Below are 13752 nucleotides of genomic sequence, written 5' to 3'. Positions count from 1 at the left end.
CGCAGAATCACCAGGATGGTGGAAAGGTTCTTTACGCAAACATTGAGACTGATAAACGGACTGTGCCCCCTCCCCAACCACCCAGCTATTCACACAGCTACACTGTGAGGTCCACAAACGGACTGCAATGCCCCCTATCTACACACGCACATACACAAAAACATACATGCATACAATATGCTCCCCAGATACACACACTACCCTTCTGTTAAAGGACTGCTGCTACCTACTTGAATGAGTGTGACTTGAGTTTGTTTTAGAATTTAGATTTAATGTTATTTATCCCTATTTATTGTTGCAATTTATTACTGCCTTTTTGCTGCTCTTTTTAAACTGCATTGTTTATTGCACTGTAGAGTCTGGTGAGAAACAGTATTTCGTTTCAGCTGGGGTAACACAATATGAAATGACAATAAACTTTTTGAGTCTTGCTGTCCCAGTGTTCAACCTAGCGTGATTACGATTCAGTTTTATGTTTTATGCAGGTGTAGCCAAGTACAGGATAGGGTAGGGGAAAGCAAGATGGAGAGAATGGGCCAATAGCTAGATTCGTAGGAGGGATAAAGTGAGTTGCGTGGAGAAGAATGACTGGAGCCACAGGTAAAGTTGCTTTGAATTGTATTCAGCAACAATTTAACAGCACTTCATAAACAGGAATGAAAACATAAAATAAAATACAATGACAGCAATAATAATAACCAGAATCTTATCTGAGCTCAGATATGTCAGTCTTGCCGGCTTAATAGTCAGTGTTCAGTCAAGTCAAATCCAAAAGGTCAAAAGTCTGTGATTGGTGCGATTTCGTCCTACCACACTGTTGCAATTGTTTGTGAGAGAAGAGCAACCTGCCCTTCTGGTCCAACTCGGAATGGCTGTGGTTCGGTTCAAAGGGAAAGGCTTGCCATTTTCCTCGTCAGGAAGAAATCCAGGTCTCACGATCCCCCCTAAAAAACCTAGCCTGTAAACAACAGGGCTATTACCAATTCAATTCACACTCTAATGATATATATGGCCATATGTAACCAATGTAAACGCTTTAACAAAACAAGCACAAAACATTAATTCAAATTTCTAACTATAGTCTATACAGTGCATCTTAATCATGAATGCAATCTTTAAATCACAATCAGCTTATTCTATCATCAAGGTGCACATTTCTGTCAGAAATCATAAATAAACCATGAACTATGGTAGATTATTTTTTATAGTACTGCCCCTTTAACTGAATTACAGGAGCATTGCTTTGCACTGCATAGCAATGAAGCAATATGTTACTTACACTCAATGTACAGAATAAAATTACAAAAAGTATACAAAAGCCCACAGGCTGTAGTTTTACAGTATGTGGTAAGGCACTGGCACAATAAGAATATGCAGGGACATCTATACAGTGCTGCTCGAGCATCAAATGTAACAAAAAAATAAAATAGATTCATGACCTTTAAGATCAAATTGACTTATCCCAACGTCTTATTTTAGTGCGTTTAATATTCAACAAGTAATACTAAACCATCATCAGCACACAAGCTGAGTGCTCAGAGTAGCTGAACTCTGTGAGAAACCCCGTGTGTTCTCCCACAGTGAAAACGTGGTCAGCTACAGCTACAGCTATGAGCATTAGCTAGTTAGCTTTTCAATTAGCCTAATTCGCCCAGTCCCAGGTTAACTCACCAGCACGCTTCTAATGTTCAACTCTCAGAGAGGATCTTGTCCGCTTCATCCGCACCCGTGCAGATCTACAACATTGAAATTGGGCCATTATATTCCCCATTAACTTCTTGTTAGCTTTTTAGCTTCAAGGTTAGCTTAACAGCTTCTGACTCACAGCGATGGTTTCAAAGTCCAAAATGTTCACAACAAATCAGGTCCGTTTCTCCAAGGTTCATGCAGATCTCCGGTATGGATATTTGCTCAGTTTATCAAGTTAATAGTTATTTTCCAGCAACAAGCTTGGCGATGAAAATCAGCTATGGTCTCGTGCACCTCTGTCTCTCTCTGTGTCTGAGCACAAGTGACAGTACCGAGCAGGGGAAGGCGGGGCTTGTTCCCTCCTAACCAGTAGGGGGTGTTAAATATACTCTTTGGGGTTTTATTCTTATTTATAGTATTTATCTTTTATCATTGATTTACTTTTGCTCAACTCAGGGGTTAACAGAGTAATGATGAATCAAAATTAACAATAACAATGTTGTAGTCCATTTCTGAGTCGCGTAAACTCACTGGGTTACACAGGTTTAATAGTGTTTTTTTTATTCACTGTTATACAGTCAGGAATTTCAAGATTATTCAGTAGCCGTATTCTTGGCATGATGAATCCACTCATTTTTTCTATTTGTCATTATCTTCTGTGAGTACAAGAAAATAATTATTAGAATATAATGTGTTAAGTTTGCTTAGATAAGAGGGTCCAGCAGTAGATCAGAGGAATAGGAAAGGATTTGTCTGTGTGTTTCGGTTTGGCTTAGCTGTAGGCCTGAGAGTGTGTGTAATTGTTTAGAGGGAAAGGAATTTATGTCAATAAATTCCTTTCTGGGGGTCTGCTGTCATAAAAGGAGACAGGAAGCTACAGTTGGGGGTTGCTGATGCTGATGCTTGTACCTTTAATAAAAACTCAGAATTGTTATAACTTAGAAGTAGGTTTGCAGGAGACTCTCCACATTATCTGTAAATGTAAGACAACAAGAGGCCAATGGCCCAGTGGATGCAGAGTGGGGGTCTCAGTGTTTGTAATATGTTAACTCTGTTTTGTGTGTTGTGTAGAAGAATTTTGGTGTAGCTTGGCACACACACACAGTGCTTTGACTGTTATGACGCACACACACACACACGCACACTCAGTCACGTGCACTCACATACACACAGGTACGTGCATACAGTCACTCACATGCACTCACATAGACATGCGGGTACGCGCACACACAGGCACTCACATGCTCGTGCATACACACAGATAGAGCTGGGCGATATAAGATTTTTTCATATCACGATATGTTTTTTTCATTTCAGGCGATAACGATATATATCACGATATAAGCCAAATAACTATATTTGTAAGATTTAAATGTGCCGTTGCTCACAAGTAAAATGTGAAATAATTAGCAGCTTGTTTTAATTAAAATATTTATTTCCCATAATAAGTTCAACAGGGTAGATGTACTTAAAGAACATGAGACTTCAGTTTCAGATAAATAAAGGCAAATATTGCAAACTACACAAAAGGCAGCCGCTAAAGCGTTTAAGTTTCAAAATGAAACAAACAAAACAGACCACTAAATTGTCAATTCCACTTAGAAACAAAATATTAATTCTAAAAATAAATCTTAGTTTGTTTTACAGAAGAACAGACAAAATTGACTAACTTTTGTCAATATCAAATAAACTGAGAACTAAAAGGAATTTCTCAATCTCTCCTTGTTGTATAGCTTAGCTTTTCAAACAGTTTTAACAGTTACTTTAGTCTGACAAAAGCCGAATGACAAATTAGCGCTTTCAGTCAGAGATTGAGCATGCACCGCTTTATTGTATTTCCAGACTTGCTTTCGGCACAATTTACAGTCGCTTACTCTGTTTTTGTCAGACTTGAAATAGCCGAAATACCTTCACACTACGGAACTTCTGTGGCCCTTCCGTTCGACAAGCTCTCCGGCATTGGAGCCATCATCTGTTTTTTCTTCAGTAACCTGCGCTCACGCTCTCGGTTGATTTTTCTCTAGTCGGCAAACTAATTTCCTTCATTACCCGGGCGGCCCGGCTGCAAAAACAAATACACATGTGCGCCTTGGCACTTGTGCTGTATGTAACAAGTCACGTAATGTGACTCTGCGGCTGTGATTGGTTCGGCTCTGCGCTACTTAATTTGGATTGGCTGTTCTTTTTTTTTTTTAAGAGGACAAGAGAGATGAGGCCTATCGCAATAGTTTAATTTTTCTATCGAGAAAAAGTTATTTCGCAATACATATCGTTATCGTTTTATCGCCCAGCTCTACACACAGATAAAGAGTTTGCAGCACATCATGGGGGGTTTTATGATGGGGTCGCTTCTATAAAGCTGGCTGTGACTAACAAAGGAGTGGAAGATCTGCAGAGGGACACCGGCCTTGCACATCTTCCCTTCTAGAAGATGCATGCTTAACTGAAGATGAATGAAGATGAATAAAGGTTTTGTGTAATGACTACTGAGTCCGGTGCCGTCTCTGGATGCCCGAGGAATAAAAAAGAACCGGGGTGAAACTGATTTCGTAACACTTCCTATGCATACTTGGAGGAAACACCGACAATGTTGTGGCACGTGGCAATCAAGTTAACCGGTCTCCAACACAGACGTTGCTTTCCCTCTTGATTATTGTTGCAAGTCTGGAGGTGAATATTGTTGTGCCATTGGAAAAGATTATATGGTGCAAAAAATTAAAACAAAAGGCGAGACTCTCTAGGGGGCATCAGAAACTGGCTGAGGACAGAAGGAAGAAGGTATCCGCTTCCAATAATCATGCTATCAAACACGAGATCCTTAATAAAATGGATGAGGTAATACTACGCCCAAAATATGAATAGGATGTTTGTCACAGAAATGTGATCTGCTTCACTGAAACATAGCTGAACTGTAATCATACTTTGGAACTGTGTGGATATACTGTTATCCAAGCTGACAAAGACAAAGTAAAAATAGGGAAATCAGTTGACGGTGGATCGTGAAGTATTGACAAGTAAACCTCTCACCTCTGCTGTAGTGGATCAGTTAGACCCTATATGGTTGGCATATTAACCTCTAGTCTGTGAAGGTTCTCATTCATCCAGGTCATCGTAGTCAAAGGAGTTTGCAAAGAAAAGCGTCTGGACTTCTTTAAGTTGCTTGAAGACGTTTCACCTCTCATCCGAGAAGCTTCTTCAGTTCTCAGGTCAAATGGCCGAGAGTCCCAGATTTAAACCCAGTGGGAGTTTCCCCCCAAGGAGGGACAAAGGACCCCCTGGTGATCCTCTAATCACATGCGCCAAGGTGTGAAAGCGGGTGTGGGACCTAATCAGCCAAGGTTTCGGGTGAGCTCATTGTGAAACCTGGCCCCACCTTGTCATGTGAATTCCTGAGGTCAGATGGCCCAGGATGTGAGTGGGCGTTAAGTCGTCTGGGGAGGGAACTCAAAACTGGATTATAGATACCTCTAGCTAGCAAAAAGGTGTATAAGAGATTGTTAAGGGCAATTGGTATACAGAATAATGAGATGCTTTGATATATTTTTATTGTCGTGTTAAAGTTGTATTGTATTTACGTTTTGTATGTGCGTATGTATGAATGTGGGTTGATAAGATTTGATTTATATATGACTTGGTGAACCGCAGACAATTTTCCATTCCATAGATTTGGATAATAAATTAATTTTATTCCATTCTATTGTATTCATTCAAAGAAAATATGTTCAGTGCTGCTGTTGTCTGTACGGCTCATGTTGTGCTTTACTTTCCTCTCAGTTCCCCAGGTAAATGTGGATTCAGGGGTGGAGTCTGTCCAGCTGCCCTGCAAAACCACACTTCACCTGCCTGAAGATGTTAAAGTGGAGTGGAAGGACGGATATGTCAGGAAAGCCCACGTGTATGAGAACGGCTCTGACCAGCCTGAAGAACAGGACCGGTTTTACAGAGACCGAACGAAGATGAATGAAGACCTGCTGAAAACTGGAGACCTCAGTCTGACCCTGAAATACCCCACAGAGAGAAACAGAAACACCTACACCTGCAGCATCTACAGCAGGGAGGGAAACATCCTGCAGAAGAAACAAGTTGAGCTGAAAGTCAGAGGTCAGTGCTGTAGATACAGAGCAGAGATCAGATTTTTTAATTTTGCTTTCTTTTTCAATCAATTCAAAACATCTGATGAGAAGCTGACATAGGGTAAACATTGTTTCCAAAGGAAGTGTCTGTTTCTGAGATTGTCACCAAAGTGATAGAATCAGGGTTATCATTTCTGACCTGGACAAATGGCTGTGGAAATTTCACTTTCTTCTTGCTGTTAGAGTGCTCACATGATTAGGACTTCATGTTTGTTTATTGGTAGAAATAATAACTCCCAGTAGTGCATTTTGGCTTTGATGGAACGTTACTGAAAAAGTCCAGTTTTGAAGCTGCAGCTCACATCAGTTTGCGTTCAGAGGGTTATTCAGACATTCACTCTCACGTGGCAGATAAGGCCATTTCCATATGCAGTGCAATCGCCTGGTAAGAGAGTGTTGTTCATATGAGAAAAAAGCAGCTGCATATAACAGGGACCTACAGGCTACTGGTCATGCCTGGTTGCAGCCTGAGTTTTCACTGGATCTAAGAATCAACAACCCTTTGATCTAGCACACTTACAAAAGAAATGTGTATTCCATATGACAACGTTCAGTACCCCAAAATGGTGAAAAGTCCCATTTATTTACAACTGGTGGTAATTGTAACTTAAGAGGGCTGTTGAACCAGTATTGAGCATCTGCCTCACCACATGAGCCAACATGTGGTAATGGGTCATTGTCAGGTGGCTGGGTTTGTGACCCAGAATTTTGAGTGTATTTAGTATTTTTGATTTCTTATGATATATTGGCATAATGTTAAGTTCTTGTGTTATTTTAAATAAATGTCTCTTTATTTATGAGTCGTTGTCCTCTGTGTTTTAATGTATACTTTATTGATCCCTGTGGGAAAATTCCTCTCTGCATTTATATCTCTGCCCACTGCATTCACTCTGTGAATGCCGGGGGAGCAGTGTGTAGGGACGGTATGTTGCTCAGGGGCACCTCAGGGTGGCCATTCAGTGGATTCGAACCCCCGACCCCCTGATCATGGGGCCACCACTCTACATACTGAGCTATCCATGCCTCCTTTTACTTTTAGTTACTTTACTTTGCTCGTGACCTCATCTCTCTTACCTGTTCCCATCTGTCTCTCCTTGTGTTCCGTGTAAGCCCAGTCTGTCATGCATTTCATGTCTGCATATATCCATGTATGTTTCCTCTGCCCATCATGTCTCTTTCCCTCTTTCTCATGTTCCCCGTGGTTCAGTTTCCCTCTGTCTCTCATGTCAAGCTTGCATGTCCCGTGTTACATCTCTCCATGTATCCTGTTTTATTTTAAAGGTTGAGTCTGTTCACTTTTGGTTCCACTGTGGCATCATGTTCATTTGTGTCAGCTGTGTTTCCCCAGGTGTTTCTATTTACCTCATTACCTTTCTGTGTATTTAAGTCATTTGTCTCCCCCTGTTCATTGTCGGGTCGTCTGTTTGCCCTTTGTCATGGTTCACAGTTGAACATTGTCATCCATTATTGTAGCAGGTATTAGAAAAACCCCAAGAACAACATCCCAGTGTACAGACCCAGCCACACAATCTGATGGAAATTGGTTCATGCCAAGGAAAAAACTCCCAAACAAAAACTAAACGGCATAGTATATCCTGTGCAGTCCAGCAAGGAGTGCTCAAAACAGACAGCCACTTCCCAAAACATTGATTTTGTTCATCTGGATGTAGCGTTTTCAGTTGGAAACATTTCGTCACTCATCCAAGTGACTTGTTACTTGTTCAGTCAGAAAAAGCCATTCCATCGCAAAACATAGAAGAGCCAAGTTGACAGGACAAGACTCAGCTGTAGGTCTGCTTCTTAAGGTCAAAGGTCAGTGTTTCGAGGATGCCACTGTAGACATTTTGGGCTCTACGCCATATAGACTTAGAACTGAAGCAACTTCTCAAATAAAACATCTTCAAGAAACGCCTTTCTCCTTAGATGTCACACTATTTAGTATTAAGAAGGTATTAGTGAGCGCTTAATCGCTTAAGAAGAAGACGGCCGTAGTGATCGATGTAGCGGTTCCGAATGACAGCAACATCAGGAAGAAGGAACACGAGAAGCTGGAGAAATACCAAGGGCTCAGAGAAGAGCTCGAGAAGATGTGGAGGGTGAAGGTAACGGTGGTCCCAGTGGTAATCGGAGCACTAGGTTCAGTGACACCCAAGCTAGGCAAGTGGCTCCAGCAGATCCCGGGAACAACATCGGAGATCTCTGTCCAGAAGAGCGCAGTCCTGGGAACAGCTAAGATACTGCGCAGGACCCTCAAGCTCCCAGGCCTCTGGTAGAGGACCCGAGCTTGAAGGATAAACCGCCCGTAGGGGCGAGCGGGGAATTTCTTTTTTGATACACACACACATACATACACATATATATATATATATATATATATGTGTATATATACATACATACACATATATATATATATATGTGTATATATACATATATAGCGTAGTGCTTAGACTACACGCCTTTGGAGCAGAAGATCGCAAGTTCGATTCCTGCCTGGGGCGTCTGTATCCAGTAAGGGTCCTAAGGCTAGACCCCCTATGCTAAAGTGAGCCTACCGCAGACATGAGCGAGACAGATAAATATGAAGGCATGCCGGCTCGGACGTCGCCCGGATCAACAAGGTCCGCGTCAGGTGTTGAGGAACCAGGGCACCCTGACGACAAGTGGGCTACTGGAACAAGAAGGCATCGGTGGGCAAGAGGCGAAAACAGGGCGTTGTTGGAATGCTACTACGCAAGTAACCCTGGCGGAAGGGGTTACATGAATAGGATGAGGGACCTATGGATTCTTGATACCCAACATCCACAATGACGGCGAAACAACTAGTAGCTCAGTGTTCCAACATTCGAAAGAAGGGACTGCTCTCACAGCTAGAGATTGACGAGGTACAACATAAATGCTACGGCAAGGAGGAGTCAGGGCGCCAGGTCAGGGGAGATATCATCACCCCACCCGAGATTGGGTACATAGCCCCAAGTGCGATAGGAGAAGGATCGTTGAGTGCGAGAGGAACTGACCTGAAGGATAGGATCATGGCCAAGCTTGAAACCTGGACCCCCCTGGCCGGTTACCAAGATTACGTGAAGTACCCTCAGAAGGTCTGCTAGATGATGTTAATGCAGCGCTACGGACGATACCTACAACCACGATTACCGACACTAACAAGCTGATCTACACTACGGCAGCAGTGATCAGTGAGATGCTTGGCTACAAGTTGAACAGCCACAAGGGCAGTACCCTCCATGGAGAAGGAGGCTAGAGGGCAAGATCAAAGTAGCACGGAGGGAGGTTAGCCAACTAACGGAGTTGCAGAAAGGCGGGACAAAGAAGGTGCATAAGAAATACAGCAAGCTGTCCATACCTGAGGCCTTGGAAACTGCCAAGCAACGACTCACAGCCTTGGCCAGCCGCTTGAGGAGGTACACCAGAGAGATAGAAGGCAGGAGAATAAACCAGCTGTTCTCCACAGAACCAGCAAAGGTGTACTCTCAGTGGCAAGGAACAATAACAGAACAGCACCACCAAGGCTGGAGACGGAGCAATACTGGAAGAGCATATGGGAGAAGGGCGCAACCCATAACGGCAATGCTCAGTGGCTAGTGGATCTGAGGGCAGACCATAGCGACCTCCTGAACAGGGTCCAGTAACCATCACAGTGGCAGACATCCAAGAAAGGGTCTCCAGTATGAAGAGTTGGACAGCACCAGGGCCCGACATGGTTCACGCCTACTGGCTGAAGAAGCTGACTGCACTCCACGGCGTCTGGCAGCACAAATGAACCAGCTGCTAGTTAACGAGAGACACCGGAATGGCTAACCAAGGTCGGGCAGTCCTGATCCCCAAGGACCCCAAGAAGGGACCGGTCCCATCCAACTACCGACCAATAACCTGCCTCAGTACTACATGGAAGCTCCTGTCAGGCATCATATCGGCTAAGATGAACAGGCACATGGGTCAATACATGAGCGGGGCACAGAAAGGGATTGGCAAGAATACCAGAGGCGCAAAACACCAGCTACTGGTAGACAGAACAGTCAGCCGAGACTGCAAGACCAGACTGACCAACCTGTGCACAGCCTGGATTGATTACAAGAAGGCCTATGACTCAATGCCCCACAGCTGGATACTGGAATGCCTAGAATTGTACAAGATCAACAGGACCCTAAGAGCCTTCATCAGGAACTCAATGGGGATGTGGCACACAACACTAGAGGCCAACTCCAAGCCCATAGCACAAGTCACCATCAAGTGCGGGATCTACCAAGGAGATGCTCTGTCCCCACTGCTGTTCTGCATAGGCCTGAACCCCTCAGTGAGATCATTAACAAGACTGGCTATGGATACCGACTACGGAACGGAGCGGTTGTCAGCCACCTCCTGTACATGGATGACATCAAGCTGTATGCCAAGAGTGAGCGAGACATCGATTCACTGATACACACTACCAGGCTATACAGCAATGACATTGGAATGTCATTCGGGCTGGAGAAGTGTAGTCGGATGGTAACAAAGAGAGGGAAGGTAGTCAGAACTGAAGGGATTGAACTACCAGAAGGCAACATTGCAGACATAGAGGACAGTTACAAGTACCTGGGGATCCCACAGGCGAATGGGAACCATGAAGAGGCCGCTAGGAAAGCTGCAACCACCAAGTACCTGCAGAGGGTCAGGCAAGTCCTGAGGAGTCAGCTGAATGGTAAGAACAAGATCCGGGCCATCAACACCTCGCCCTGCCCGTGATCAGGTACCCTGCTGGGGTAATAGGCTGGCCAAAGGAGGAGATAGAAGCCACTGACATCAAGACAAGAAAGCTCCTTACCATGCATGGAGGGTTTCACCCCAAGTCTAGCACCCTGAGGTTGTACGCTAAGCGGAAGGAAGGGGCCGAGGACTGGTGAGTGTCAGCACCACAGTCCAGGATGAGACAAGAAACATCCACGAATACATCACGAAGATGGCCCCAACTGACAGTGTGCTCAGTGAATACCTCAGGCAGCAGAAACCCAAGAAAGAGGAGGAAGGCGAGGAACCATCATGGAAGGACAGGCCCCTGCACGGTATGTACCACCGGCAGATAGAGGAGGTGGCTGATATCCAGAAATCCTACCAGTGGCTGGACAAAGCTGGACTGAAAGACAGCACAGAGGCACTAATCATGGCAGCACAAGAACAAGCTCTGAGTACAAGATCCATAGAGGCTGGGGTCTATCACACCAGGCAAGACCCCAGGTGCAGGCTGTGTAAAGATGCCCCAGAGACAATCCAGCACATAACAGCAGGGTGCAAGATGCTAGCAGGCAAGGCATACATGGAACGCCATAACCAAGTGGCGGCATAGTGTACAGGAACATCTGTGCCGAGTATAACCTGGAAGTCCCAAGGTCAAAATGGGAGATGCCCCAAGGGTGATGGAGAATGACCGAGCTAAGATCCTGTGGGACTTCCAGATGCAGACGGACAAAATGGTGGTGGCTAACCAACCGGACATAGTGGTGGTAGACAAACAGAAGAAGACGGCTGTAGTGATCGATGTAGCGGTTCGAATGACAGCAATATCAGGAAGAAGGAACACGAGAAGCTGGAGAAATACCAAGGGCTCAGAGAAGAGCTCGAGAGGATGTGGAGGGTGAAGGTAACTGTGGTCCCCGTGGTAATCGGAGCACTAGGTGCGGTGACTCCCAAGCTAGGCGAGTGGCTCCAGCAGATCCCGGAACAACATCGGAGATCTCTGTCCAGAAGAGCGCAGTCCTGGGAACAGCTAAGATACTGCATGGGACCCTCAAGCTCCCAGGCCTCTGGTAGAGGACCCGAGCTTGAAGGATAAACCGCCGCAGGGGCGTGCTGGGTGTTCTATATATATATATATATATATATATATATATATATATATATATATATATATATATATATATATATACATATATGTATATACACACATATATATATATATATATATATATATATATATATATATATATATATATATATATATATATATATATACACATATATATACACATATATATACATATATATATATATGTATATATATATATATATATATATATATATATATACACATATATATATATATATATATATATATATATATATATATATATATATATATATATATATATATATATATATATATATATATATATATATATATATATATACACATATATATATATATATATATATATATATATATATATATATGTATATGTATATTTATTTTTTTTTTTTTTTTATTTTTATTTTTTTACAGTGAGGCCGTGAAAGGTGAACCGTGTTATAGGGGGGGACCACCACAACAGAAATATGAAAAATACAATAAGAATAATAAATAGTCTTATGCTCTGATCTGCTTTTGTCCCTCAGCTTTCTGTACAACTCTGAAACCTGCTGCTGTCGGTACAGCTCATGTTGTGTTTGTGTCTTCTCAGTCTGTCAGGTGGAGGTGGAGGAGGGGGCGGAGTCTGTCCAGCTTCCCTTCAAAACCACACAAAACCTGCCTGAAGATGCTAAAGTGGACTGGAAGGACCGAAGCAACAGGAAGATCTATGTGTATGAGAATGGTTCTTATCAGCCTGAAGAGCAGAGCCAGGTTTACCGAGACCGAACGAAGATGAATGAAGACCTGCTGAAAACTGGAGACCTCAGTCTGACCCTGAAACACCCCACAGAGAGAGACAGTGGAGGATACAGCTGTGAAGTCTGGAGCAAAAAAATCTACAGATACAAAACCGTGCTGCTCAAAGTCAAAGGTTTGTGCATTTCTCTCTCTCTGTGTGTGTGTGTGTGTGTGTGTGTGTGTGTGTGTGTGTGTGTGTGTGTGTGTGTGTGTGTGGGTCTGACTGTCTTGTGTCTCCTCTGCAGGGACAGTTCAGGTCCAGGATCAAACAGGGGACATCAGGAACAGAAGCAGCTCCATTGATCCGACTCCTCTGATGGCTGATCAATCAGTTTGATCTGTGTGTTCTTTGATTATTGATCAGTGATGTCAGAGTGGAGTCAGTGTGATGTTGTTGTTGTGTGTTTGAGACTTTTAGTGTCCATGAAGGTCTCTGCTGCCGTAGATCCTCTGAACTGTGACAGAGGTCTCACTCTGGAGGAAACTCTCAGCACTTTCCAGCAGCTCCTCCATCATGGAGGACGTTCCCTCACTGTAACAGGTGGAGGAGAGAGGAGAGGAAGCACAGGTGGATCCTCTGAGGAAGAGGAGCGTTCCTACAAACCACATGATCACATGACCAGAGGACAAGCATGTGTAGAAACACATTAAAGTCAGCCTGCAAACACATTTGTTAGATACAGGCCACAGACTCATCTGTGGTGCAGCTGAAGACATTTGAGTCATGTTGTGTTTGCAGAACATGAACATATCAGGACAGACAGTCTTTGTCTCTGCTGGCTCGAGAAAACCTGAAAACCCATCTGGAGGAAACAGTCTCTGTTAAACGTCACGTCTTCTTACTTTTTTCAGCTCTCTCTCTTTGTGAAATCCACATACTGCAGTCAGAGATGTTATCAGATGATAAAATAATCAAAATAAAACACTGATATAAAGAGGAGTGAGATGAATGCTGCAAATGTTTAATAATAATGTTTAACCTGGTGATTCAGAATCACAGAGCCATAAATAAGTTCATGACTTTAACGTTGAGCTCAGTGATGCTGGTTATCTCTGAGCTGCACATTAGACTGAAACATGGTCACACTCACAGTTTAGAGTTTAATTTTTGTTACCTGTCCCATTAAAAATTATTAACGTTCCTCTTCTCTGGTTTCTAACTGGATTTCTGGAAGTTTTTTTTATATCTGCAGTTAATGAGTGATTGTTGTGCCAGAGGTGAAACTAACACTGTACAGCTCAGGTGGCAGCATCACTGTGACTGTTTAACACTGTGTTTAGTGTTTCCTTTACGGT

The 13752-nt window shown here is 43.3% G+C and overlaps 1 long non-coding RNA gene across 1 annotated transcript; it reads right to left on the bottom strand.

The window, feature by feature from the left end:
* Window positions 1-540: 540 nt before the first annotated feature.
* LOC120438511 lies at window positions 541-1944 on the bottom strand. The gene is made up of 3 exons (XR_005611963.1): window positions 1826-1944; window positions 1672-1736; window positions 541-958 (listed from the first exon to the last, which is right to left on the bottom strand). It is a non-coding gene; the product is annotated as an uncharacterized LOC120438511 (long non-coding RNA).
* Window positions 1945-13752: the final 11808 nt, after the last annotated feature.

This window comes from Oreochromis aureus, linkage group 3 (genome assembly GCF_013358895.1).
Source record: "Oreochromis aureus strain Israel breed Guangdong linkage group 3, ZZ_aureus, whole genome shotgun sequence".
Classification (NCBI taxonomy): Eukaryota; Metazoa; Chordata; class Actinopteri; order Cichliformes; family Cichlidae; genus Oreochromis; species Oreochromis aureus.
This window is presented reverse-complemented; position numbering and strand designations above follow the sequence as displayed.